Source organism: Heloderma suspectum, chromosome 16 (assembly GCF_057233095.1).
Source record: "Heloderma suspectum isolate Gila_16-S chromosome 16, 16-S_ref, whole genome shotgun sequence".
NCBI classification, from domain to species: Eukaryota; Metazoa; Chordata; class Lepidosauria; order Squamata; family Helodermatidae; genus Heloderma; species Heloderma suspectum.
The window spans coordinates 19,747,674-19,758,899 of NC_139473.1; positions in this window are offsets into that span (position 1 = coordinate 19,747,674).

Genomic DNA, 11,226 nt, shown 5'->3' on the forward strand with positions numbered 1-11,226 from the left:
GAGACCAGAACTCTACACAGTATTCCAAGCATAGTCGCACCATAGATTTGTATAAGGGCAGAATACCTTGTTTCCTCTGAGTTTAGCTGCAATCCTCACAGTTGCTGGATTTGGGGGGCTTGCGGGGAGAGAGAGATTGTTCATTGTTGCGAGCTAAGCCTGTGGCATTTTGGGGTGGCTTGGTTTTGAGTGGGCAATTAAGACCTGTCTGATTTACAAAAGACCAGCTCCTGGTGTAGATGGAAACTGCTAGAACTGGTTTGTTCATGTGGATCAACACTGCTGCCTGGATTTGGGGGGCTTTCTTTGGGGGTCTGTCACTGGGAGACCAAGTCCCAGTGGCTAGGGGGAGTGTCATGACGAGCAGCTGTGCTTCAATTTACCACTACACTGGGTCTGAAAAGGAGGCAGAGAGCTGACTTTGCTCTCTGCAAGAAATCCTCTGGCATTAGGGGTTAGGGATGTAGGAGAAATCTGCAACAGAATCAAATGACTTTGGATTTCTATGAACCCAACCCACAGATTCCGCAGTGGACCTTTTTTTTTTTTTTTAACTTTACAGAACTTTATGCAAATTTAGTCATAGAAAAATGCATGAAATAAAAAACACTGACCAAAAATGTGCATTTCCCCCCTAGGTTAAAGCATAAACATGTGCTGGGAGGGATTTGCACATTTTGGGGGGGGATTTGCGCATTTTCATACGTGTGAACTTGTAGAAATGCAAATTTGCGCAAATTTGGGAAATTGGGAAAAATCCAATTCCGTCAATGAGTGGACAACGGAACAAAAGGCAGCTGACAATCCACGAAATGCAGAGAGAACGGAGTTTACAAAATGTGCACATCCTTACTTGGGGTTGTGTTAGACACCTGTTGGGGAGCAGGAATGTCTTGGAGAGCAAATGTTGTGAACTTATGCTCAGCCTGTATATATGTGTAAATAAACCTTATATCAGATAAACACCATACTTCTCCAGGGATTGCCTTCCAAGGAGACTGAACCCTGAGAAAGTGCAGGAACCCCTGAAACCTCTCACCACTTGAAAGTGGGGCCACGCAGATAACATTATTACTTTAAAAGACACCCGTGGTGGTCCATGCAAGGGAAATGGATCTGTCCAAAGGCTGGGGTAAGAAAGAGCATGCACGCAGACACACACAGAACAGCAACAAAGAAAGGGAGGCGATGTTATTTTGCCAACGGCCTGAACAGTTAGCAGTTGGTTCTTGAGAAACTTGCAGATGAAACTCTGGAAGAAACCACGGAGAAGTTTTTCCTCCCTCTCCTTTCTGCCAGAGCGCCCATGCCGTTAGCAGCAGCCAGACAGGCAAAAAGCAAACTGGAAGCCCCTCCCTTTGGTGCGTCTCTAGGGTAAACATCACCTGTGGAATATCTGCCTGTTCTTCAAGGTACAGGAGCACTAGCAGAGAAAAAGTTGGCAACCCAACTCCTTCCCTCTCAACTCATTTTCACTGAGCAACGGCTGGTTTTTCATCAATAAACACAAGCGTGGCTGAAGTTAATGAAACCCTCTGTTATATCATTGCTTTGCGTGTCTAATGTAATCTGCTTGTACGGATCTTTCCGATGTAATCAAGTCAGCGATATGTTAATTTAGGAGGCCACTGGAATGAGCTCTCTAACCAGCTCTTCACTCCTCCATCAATCCACCAGTCTCTCGACAGCTCCAAGAATCTCCCTTTTCCTCGGCAGTACCAAAGAGCCCATATCCGAGGGTGGGGGATCATTTAACACAGATTCGTTACCCACTGTTAATCCCCTTTAACCACACCATCATACAGTCAGGGCGATCGGACTAAACGGTGGTAAAAAGCAGAATTTCCCATATCCCTGTACAAAGAGATGTTTGTTGGCCAGGCAGGATCTCCAAACAACTGAGAAACTAAGGGCACAATCCTATGCATGTTTAGACAGAAAAAAAGCCCTACGACTCCCAGCATTCCCCAGCCAGCAGAGGTGGCTGGAGAATGCTGGGATTTGCAGGACTTCTTTTCTGTCCAAGCATGCATAGGACTGTAGGACTTTCCCGTGTCTAAACATGCATAGGATTGTAGAACTTTCCCATGTCTAAACATGCATAGGATTGTAGAACTTTCCCGTGTCTAAACATGCATAGGATTGTAGAACTTTTCCGTGTCTAAACATGCATAGGATTATATAACTTTTTATGTCCAAACATGCATAGGATTGAGCCTTAACAGTTGCAAAGCCATGGCATTCTGCGTCTGATCTAGGATAGCCTTATGTCCCCTTCTGCAGAGGACCACCCTATATTTGAAGGGCTGTCCAGGCCAAGTCCAGTTCAACGATACCGAACCATCAGATGGAAGATTTGGCCTTTGGTCTTGCCCATGAACAGCACTTGGACAGCAGCCTGAACAGGCAGGTCCGCAAATCACCTGGTCACAGTCTTCCCACACTGTGGTGAGATGAACTGTCTTTCTATTTAAATTATAATAACGGTGTCTAGATTTGCAGCTGTACATATACATCAACATATGCACATTTTACGCAAATATGTTCCGCTTTTCTTTTCTTTTCCTTTTTGGTGGGGCGTGTCTTCTTTTTCAGCAATTCAAAATTGGTCACCCTAGTTTGAGTCACAACAGGTGTCCTTTACAAGAAGACAGCCCTCTATTCTGGAGAGGATAGTCCTCTCTTTAAAGGTGTCCTCTGTCTGAAGGACTGTCCAGTCCAAGTATAGTTTGAAGTCAAAGAACCAGACGGTGGGAGGACAGGGGCCTTGAAGCAGCCCAGCAAAAGTTAGCAGGCGGACAAAAGATGGAGCAGTCAAAAAGGTCACCTGGCTACAAGTCTTCCACACTATTTTAATATAAATTGTATTTCTAATTAAATGATAGCAATTATTGTTAAATTGGCACCTAGATATTTGCCTAAGCATTATGCAAATTGAGGTCCTCCTTTGTCCTCTTTTTGGGTGATACGTTTCCTCTGTGTCGGTAATTCATCAGTGGCCACCCTAACTCAGCCGGTTTCTCTCAGGCCCTGTCTACACAACCAATCCATACAGGTTTTATATCACTTTAACTGTCATGGCTTATTTATTTCATTTCTATACTGCCCAATAGCCAGAGCTCTCTGAAGGATTCTGGGAACTGTAGTTCACCAAAGCTGCTAAGAATTCTCTCTTAGTCTGTTCTAGCTAGGGATGTGGGAATCCATCTGAGGGGGGCGGGGAGTGACAAGTTTTCCCATGCTCGGCCCCCCAGACTTTGTTTTGGTTCCCGTGTGGCGTTCTGCAGTGATTGGGAATTTTGCATTTTATTTCTGGAAGGTTCTGCAATTTGCACTAATTTCTGAGCAATTTGCACAAATTACCACCAAATTTGCCCCAATTACAGCCGAATTCACCCACATTCTGCAAATTGAGGCCTAATTTGCGTAATTTGCCAAAATACAGCCACAATTTGTACAACTTCAGCTGTAATTTGCGCAAAACACAGAACCTCCCCCCACCCTGCCCCAAATGCACAAAGACGTTCCTGGACTTTGGGGAACAGGCCACAGCTTGGCTCACAGACACAAAGTGAGTTGTACATGCTGTGGAACTCCATCACGCCAAAAAAGAGCCAGATTTCCTAGCGATGGACATCCCTAGTTCTTGGAATATGCCCCCCCCCCTTCCCTGGCCCAGTCATGGAACTACAGTTTGCAGAGTTCCCTAGTGAGGAACAAGTCCCATCAGCCCCAACTAGGACAGCCAATGGAAACACAGGGGTTGTGTGGCAAGGCCTTCTGCCTGAGCTGCTCACTTGATCTTTCTCAGCGTGCGCTAAGGGGTTGTGATAAGACGCCGAAGATTGTGTGTGTGCTCTGTGGGGTATGCTATGCCAGCACTGTTATGGAGAGGCGGCTGGTGCTGTGAGCACTGGGGGCTCCCGTGTTGGTGGGACAGTGAATCTACACCGGGTTTCAGTCACAACCAGTCAGAACTCTAAAGGTGTGGAAGCACCCTGGAGAGCTCCTTTAGAGGTCTGACTGGTTGTGACTGAAACCTGGAGCGGACTCACCACCCCACTGGCGCCAGAGCCACCAGCCTCCACTGGCTGTGAGGCTCCCAAAGGATGGGGCACATGAGGGGGAAGAACCTGAGGACAAATTCGGCCTGCCTGCGGCTCTCTTCCCCTGGCTCCAGACCTTTTATTTGGTGCTTTCCTGGCTCCGGCACCATTTCATCCCCATTCTAAAGGGTTAAGACGCCTCTCCTAAGGCTGAGTGACTTGATGCAAGAGCCTGAAGCCAAAATACGCTGCCATTTTGGGCCACCCCCATTTTGCCTTTAGCTCCGCCCCTTTACCTTGAGCCCCATCCACGACTGGAAGGCGGCCCCTGAGAGCTTTCCTGACCTGGCATGCGGCCCTCAATCTGAAAGTGGTTATGCACCCCTTGGTGTATCATAGAATCATAGAAGAGTGGGGTTGGAGGGGACCTACAAGGCTATCAAGTCCAACCCCCTGCTCAGTGCAGGAATCCAAGTCACAGCATCCCTGACAGGTGGCTGTCCAGCCTTGACTTGAATGCCTCCAGTGTGGGAGAGCCCCCCCGCCTCCCTAGAGAATTGGCTCCATTGTCGCATTGCTCTAACAGTCAGGACGTTTGTCCTGATGTCCATCCAGAATCCAGCTTCCTGTCACTTGCGCCCATTCTTCCGTGTCGTGCACTCTGGGACGATCGAGAAGAGATCCTGGCCTTCCTCTCTGGAACAATCTTTCAGGCACTTGAAGATGCTATCCTATCTCCCCTCAGTCTTCTCTTCTCAAGGCTAAACGTGCCCAGTCCTTTCAGTCTCTCTTCACAGGGCTTTGTTTCAAGTCCCCTGATCATCTTTGTTGCCCTCCTCTGAACCCTCTCCGGCTTGTCTGCATCCTTCTTAAAGTGTGGTGCCCAGAACTGGACGCAGTACTCCAGATGAGGCCTAACCAGTGCTGAGTAGAGGGGAACTAGTACTTCCCGGGATTTGGGATATGTCTTTCCCAAAGCAGTTAATCTACCTTCTCAAACCTCTGAACTCACCTTCAACTTAGGAGAAAGGTGCTTAGGGTAAAATCCAACATGTCCTACTTAGAGTAGACTCATTGAGATTAATAGGACTTAAGTTAGTCATGACTAACTGAAGTCCCACTCATTTCAGTTGGTCTACTCTACGTAGGACTCATGTGGGATTTTACCCTTAAAGCTTCTGAGTGTGCGAGGTGTGTGGCTGGAGCATCCATCCTCAACCTGGTGTTGGACTACAGCTCCCATCATTCCCAGCCAGGCTGGCCAAGAGATCTGGAGGGCATCAAGTTGGGGACCCCTGAGTCAGAGGGTTGGATGAGGATCAGGGACAGGAGGGGTCAAATCTCAACTGTGTTGTTTTCTGGGGCTGGCAGGAAAGGGGTTGGTCACTCCAGGCCCCTGGGCCAAATCTGCCCCAAGGAGTCCTAGCTCCACAGCTACCAATGAAATGTGGAGGAAATCCCATCAGAAGCTCAGTCTCAAATGAGCCTGCAGGAGAATCAGCTGTTGGCCAAGGAAGAGTCGTGGCTGCGGAGGTTATGGGAGTGATAAGAACATAAGAACATAAGAAGAGCTCTGCTGGATCAGACCAAGGGTCCATCTAGCCCAGCATCCTGTTCGCACAGTGGCCAACCAGCTGTTGGCCCACAAGCAGGGCATGAGCGCAACAGCACCCTCCCGCCCATGTTCCCCAGCAACTGGTGTACATATGCTCACTGCCTCTGGTACTGGAGGGAGCACATAGCCATCAGGACTAGTAGCCATCGATAGCCTTCAGGAATTTGTCCAACCCTCTTTTAAAGCCATCCAAATGGGTGGCCATCACTACATCGTGTGGTAGAGAATTCTACAGTTTATGCGCTGTGTGAAGAAGTCCTTTGATCTGTCCTGAATCTCCCACCAATCAGCTTCATGGGATGACCCCGGGTTCTAGTATTTTGAGAGAGGGAGATAAAGGTCTCCCTCTCCACATTCTCCACACCATGCATAATTCAGTACACCTCTATCATATCTCCCCTTACCGTCCCTTTTTTCCAAGCTACACAATCCCAGCTGTTGCAACCTTCTCTCATAGGGGGGATGCTCCAGCCCCTTGATCTTTTTGGTTGCCCTTTCCTGCACTTTTTCCAACTGTATAATATCCTTTTTTTAGGTGTGGTGCCCAGAACCGTACACAGTATTCCAAGTGTGGTCGCACCACAGATTTGTATAGGGGCAGTAGGATGTTGGCAGTTGGGAAATACAGGTTGGGAAAGCTGGAGCCTTCTCCATGTTGGCTCCCACAAGGCCTCCCTTCCACACAAGACCCGCCCAACCCCATCACAGTTCATCTTCAAACATTTGTTCAAAACTTGGCCATTGAGGAAGGCTTTGGGATGCGCATTTTCTTCCTATTCCCTTTGCTCTTGTCTCTTACAAACCCCGGAGTATCCAGTTTTGATTGCTGCATTATTAACGTCTCCCCATCACCCACCCCCACCCCGTTACTTGATCTGGGCTTGTTAGGTGAACTGCTGCTTTCTCATGTTGACTGTTTTATGTAACATTGACTTTTATGGTTTATATATTCTTAGGATCTTGTGCTGTTGTAAGCCACCTTGAGTTCTTTTTCAGAAATACGTGGCTGTATAAGGTTTTAAAATAATAAATAATTGGAATAAAAGTATAGATTGGAAGCCCCCTGCGGCAAAGGCCTTTACTCCAGTACTTTGTAAACGCTGTGCTCAATAATGGTGATATTGTGTCTGTGTGCGTGTGCATCTTTCTGTGTGTTTCTTTCTCTGTGTGTCCGTGTGTGTGTGTATGTGTCTTTGTGTGTGTGTGTCTTTCTGTGTGCGTGTGTTCAGCTATGTCTTTCTGTGCGCGCGCGTGTCTTTCTGTGTGTCTTTTTGTGTGTGTCTTTCCATGTGTGTCTTTCTGTGTGTGCATGCACGCATCTTTGTGTGTGTGTGTCTTTGTCTCTGTGTGTGTGTCTACTATGTGTGTGTGTGTGTGTGTGTGTGTGTTTAATGTCTCTGTGTCTTTACATTTTCTTCTAGACTGTCAAAGAACCCTGGGAACGTTAGCTTTACAAGGGGGCTTTGAACAATTCCAGGAGAGATCGTAGCATCAAGCAGGTTCTTTGTAGACCACGTCAAAATGACGGTGCCGTCATCCTCCTGCCTTGCCACAACTACCACCACATTTTCAGGTCTACATTGCTCCTATGCTTCTGGTACTCTCGTAGTCTTTGGCATCATCCTAGCAAAAGGCATACACAGCATATATACACATCTCTTAACGCCTGGGCTAGCTGTACTTCATTTGACCTCCACCGCCCTGCCCCTTTAGTACTCGACAACCTGAATACTGGCTCACAAGGCCATGTTCTTTAACCTTTATCCTGTTTTTTTCCCCCCTCCTGAGAAAAAGAGAACTATCACAGGGAAATTACAAAGTTTGCCTTCTCGGTGGTGGCCCCTTGATTCATGCCGACATTGTCATCTTTTCGGCACCAGGTTAAGCCTTTCCAGGCATTTGACACTGTACAACGGGGTTTTAATGGGTCCTGGGATTTCTCATTGTTGATTGTGTAAAATGGTTTGAGATGTTCATATGTAAATGGTTTTATTACACTACTGTATTGTATTTTTAGTGTTTTTACTTTTGGTAAACTGCCCAGAGAGCTTTGGCTATTGGGCAGTATAGAAATGAAATACATGAAATGAATGAAATGAAATGAAGTCTACCTCTCACTGCCATTGTCACCATGTCCTACAGCACCTCATCAGGGGTGCTGCTAGGTGCTTAAAAAGTTTGGGGCTTCCTAGCACACCCTTCTGCGTAAAATGCGCATCCGTTGATTTATATCCATAAAGGCAAATGTAGAAATGGTTTCTTAGGAGTTATTTAAATTTCACCGAAGGCAAAGCCAGCTAATTAAATAATCTCAAAATAAATTATTCAATTAATTTGCACCCTGCCCCAGATAATCCAAAACTGATGGGGAAAGGGTTTTTTTTTGTCCTAAGCGTAATTGCAATGCAGGGAGAGATTGGCAACGGCGGGTGTGTGTGTGCAACATATGGGAAGGGGAGAATTAAAACTTCCCTCCCCTGCTGCAATCCCCCTTGAAAATCACCCCTCTGCGTGGCAATGAAACTAAACTAAAAGCCTTTCATTGGCACCAGTGGACACTCGGGGCCCTGGGGAATGGATCTGGGACCTAGAAAATAGATTCAGGGCTGGGAGTCCCATGGTCCCAGGCCTAGCAACACCCCTGCTCCCCCTCCTCTTCCGCATCATGGTCCCACTTGCTTGTCTGGCAGGCAGAGAGCCGGGGAGCCAGGAGGCCACGGCGTCTCCTCCTCCCGCTCCTCACCATCACCCTTCTCTGGGCCGGAGCGAGAGTCAGGTGAACAAACAGGTAGCGATGGGGAAGAGGAGGAGCAAGTCCAGGGGGCTGTGGTCAGCGGGCCCCTGCTGGGCCCTCAGCACATGCCCAGCCGTGCCCACCCTTAACGCTGGCCCTGCTCTGCGCACTTTCTCATGGTCTGTTATCTTTAAACTGGATTTGGACTGGACAGCGCTTCAAACGGAGGTCGCCTTCAAAGAGATAAAATAAAAGGGCTGTTCAAAGAGAGGACTTTCCTCTGTAAAGGAGGACACACGGCCACCCTGAGGAAGAGAGATCCACCCGGCGGATCCAAGGAATCCAGTGGTTTGGCAATCGGAAGTTAGCCAGCCTAATAGCGACCATCCCAAAGTCACGGATCAGGTCAGGCCAGCGGCAGGGGGGAGAACCGAGATCAGGGTCCCGCTAAAAACATGAGGCGTTTTGGACTACAGCTCCCATAATCCCTGGGCACTGGCCATGCTGGGCAGGGCAGATGGCAGTCCAAAACGTGTGGAGGGAACCAGGCCGGGGAAGGCTGCTGCAGGGTTTTTCGCAGTTTTTGTCAACCATTTTGGGAGGCTGCAGAACCTGAACAAACCCGACAGAACCACTAAAACGTATACATTTAATGTAGTGGGCATCACCACATCTTTTGGCTATACGGTCCAAACATCAGTCTTCTCCCGCCTGATGTGTTGGACTGCAACTCCCATCATCCTCAAGCAGTGTGGCCATCAGCTTGCTGGGGTAATTGGGTGTTGTCCAGCCAGTGGTGCAGTGGAACCAGGGCTCGCAGGGCTGCAGTGCTGGGCCATTTTTTATTAGCAGGGATGCTGAGGTCGCCCCCCACCCCCCCAGACGTCCCTGTTCACTTTGAGCTTAGCTGCAATTCTCATGGTAGCTGGGAGGAAATGGATTTCCCCAGCAACAATATATTTTTTCTTGTTGTAATGTACAGTATTTGGGGGGTGGCTTGATCTGGACTGGGCATTTCCTGGTGAGATGAAAACTGCTTTGTTGATATGGGTCAGCACAGCGGCCTGCATTTGAGGCCTCTCCTTGGGGCGTGGCTAGGGGGGCTGTCACGAGGAGCGCCTGCACTTGCAAATTTACCACCACACCACTGAATCCAACACATCTGGAGGGGACCAACCCAAGAGCCAGCCTGGTGTAGTCGTTAGAGCACCAGACTGGGACTCAGGAGATCTGGGCTCTAGTCACCACTTGGTCACCTGGATCATCTGAATTTTCTGCCCAAAACCTCATCTCAGTTCAAAGCCCACTGAATGAATCCTGTGCAACTGAATGCAACAGTTTCCTGGATAACCTGGAGATCTAGTGTGGCGCATCAGTTAGAGGATTAGACTGGGACCTTGGGAGATCCGGGTTCAAGTCCCTACTCAGTCATGAAGCTCACCGGGTGACTATGGGCCAGTCACTGCTTCTCAGCCTCACCTACCTCACGGGGTTGTTGTGAGGATAAAAGGGAGAGGATACACGCCAATTTAAAAAATAGAAGGGAAGAGTCAGCTTCTCACAAACCTCAGGAACACGCTTGAAGGTCAGGAGAATGTGATTCCCATCCCATCCCCGTGGCTGAGGTCTCGCAGTTGCAGGCATGCTGCTTTGGAGCCCAGACGCAGCGACGTAGGCTGCGCTGGTTCTCCGCTTTAGAGACCCGAGACAGTCAAGCTGGCTCGGTGTGAAAACAGCTGAAGTTTTCCGAGTGGCTGTGTTTGCGTGCCGGAGCGCGAGAGGTCTGCTGGTGTGCAGAGGTGAGGCTTGACACAAGGCGAGCACATGCCCAGTAGCCCTGCACACCGGGAGAACCTCAATTCTCACAAGTGGAGGCAGCCACATTCGTCAGCTGATCTATGGCAGCTGTATGTGCCAGCCAGCATGCGCAGACTGTAAACACACACGTCAGCCTGGAGCTCGGGATGTTGACAGAATCGTAAAGTTCGGTGTTGCACGGGTGAATTTTGCTTCAAAATGTGCATTTCCAGCTCGCCTAGGAAACACGTTTGTGGGGTGGTGGTGGGAGGGATGGAATCAGATTTGGAACGGACCAAAAGGCCATCAAATGGACCACCCTGCGCAAAAGGGAGTGTTGGCCTCTCACAGAGGCATGCACAAACAGGCTTTCCTCATTCTCATGCCCTCCGGGTGTGTTGGGCTGCAACTCCCATCATTCCATGCTGGCTGGGGGTGATGGGCATTGCAATCCAACATATCTGGAGGGTGCCGGGTTGGAGAAGGCTGGTAGAGACAATCCCACAGATTAACTAATCCATAGACTACAATGGGTCGCTAAGCGGAGGGCAGCAGCACGGAAAAAGAACTATCTCCACAGCAAATAGCTCTGGATGGCTCAAGTCAGCGAGCCCAGCTGCATGCAGCTGAGGAATTCTGGCTTGCTGCCGATCTCAGACGGACCCCCAAACCCATCGACCGCAATGTTATTATGCCACTAGCGTACCCCACCTAATCTAATCACCAATATGCCGGCAGCAGACCTATGCTCCCATGCGTGTCCATCCTCAAATGTTGCGCAGGAATGGGGTGCATGCCAGTGCTTCAGGCACCCAGACACATGTGAACAGGTTACAAGCATCCCCTGTTGGCAAACAAGCTACCAGGCGCGCCATCGCAGCGCACGTGGCAGGAGAACACGCCGGGGTGCAAATCCGGGTGGGGAGAGGCACACTCTGAATGCTGGAGGAAGTCCAGTCAGTGTGCCGTGCGGGGACTCGGCGGGCCTTGTGCGAGAGTCTGCTTGGCTGCCATTGGCCATTTGGGAGCTCTTT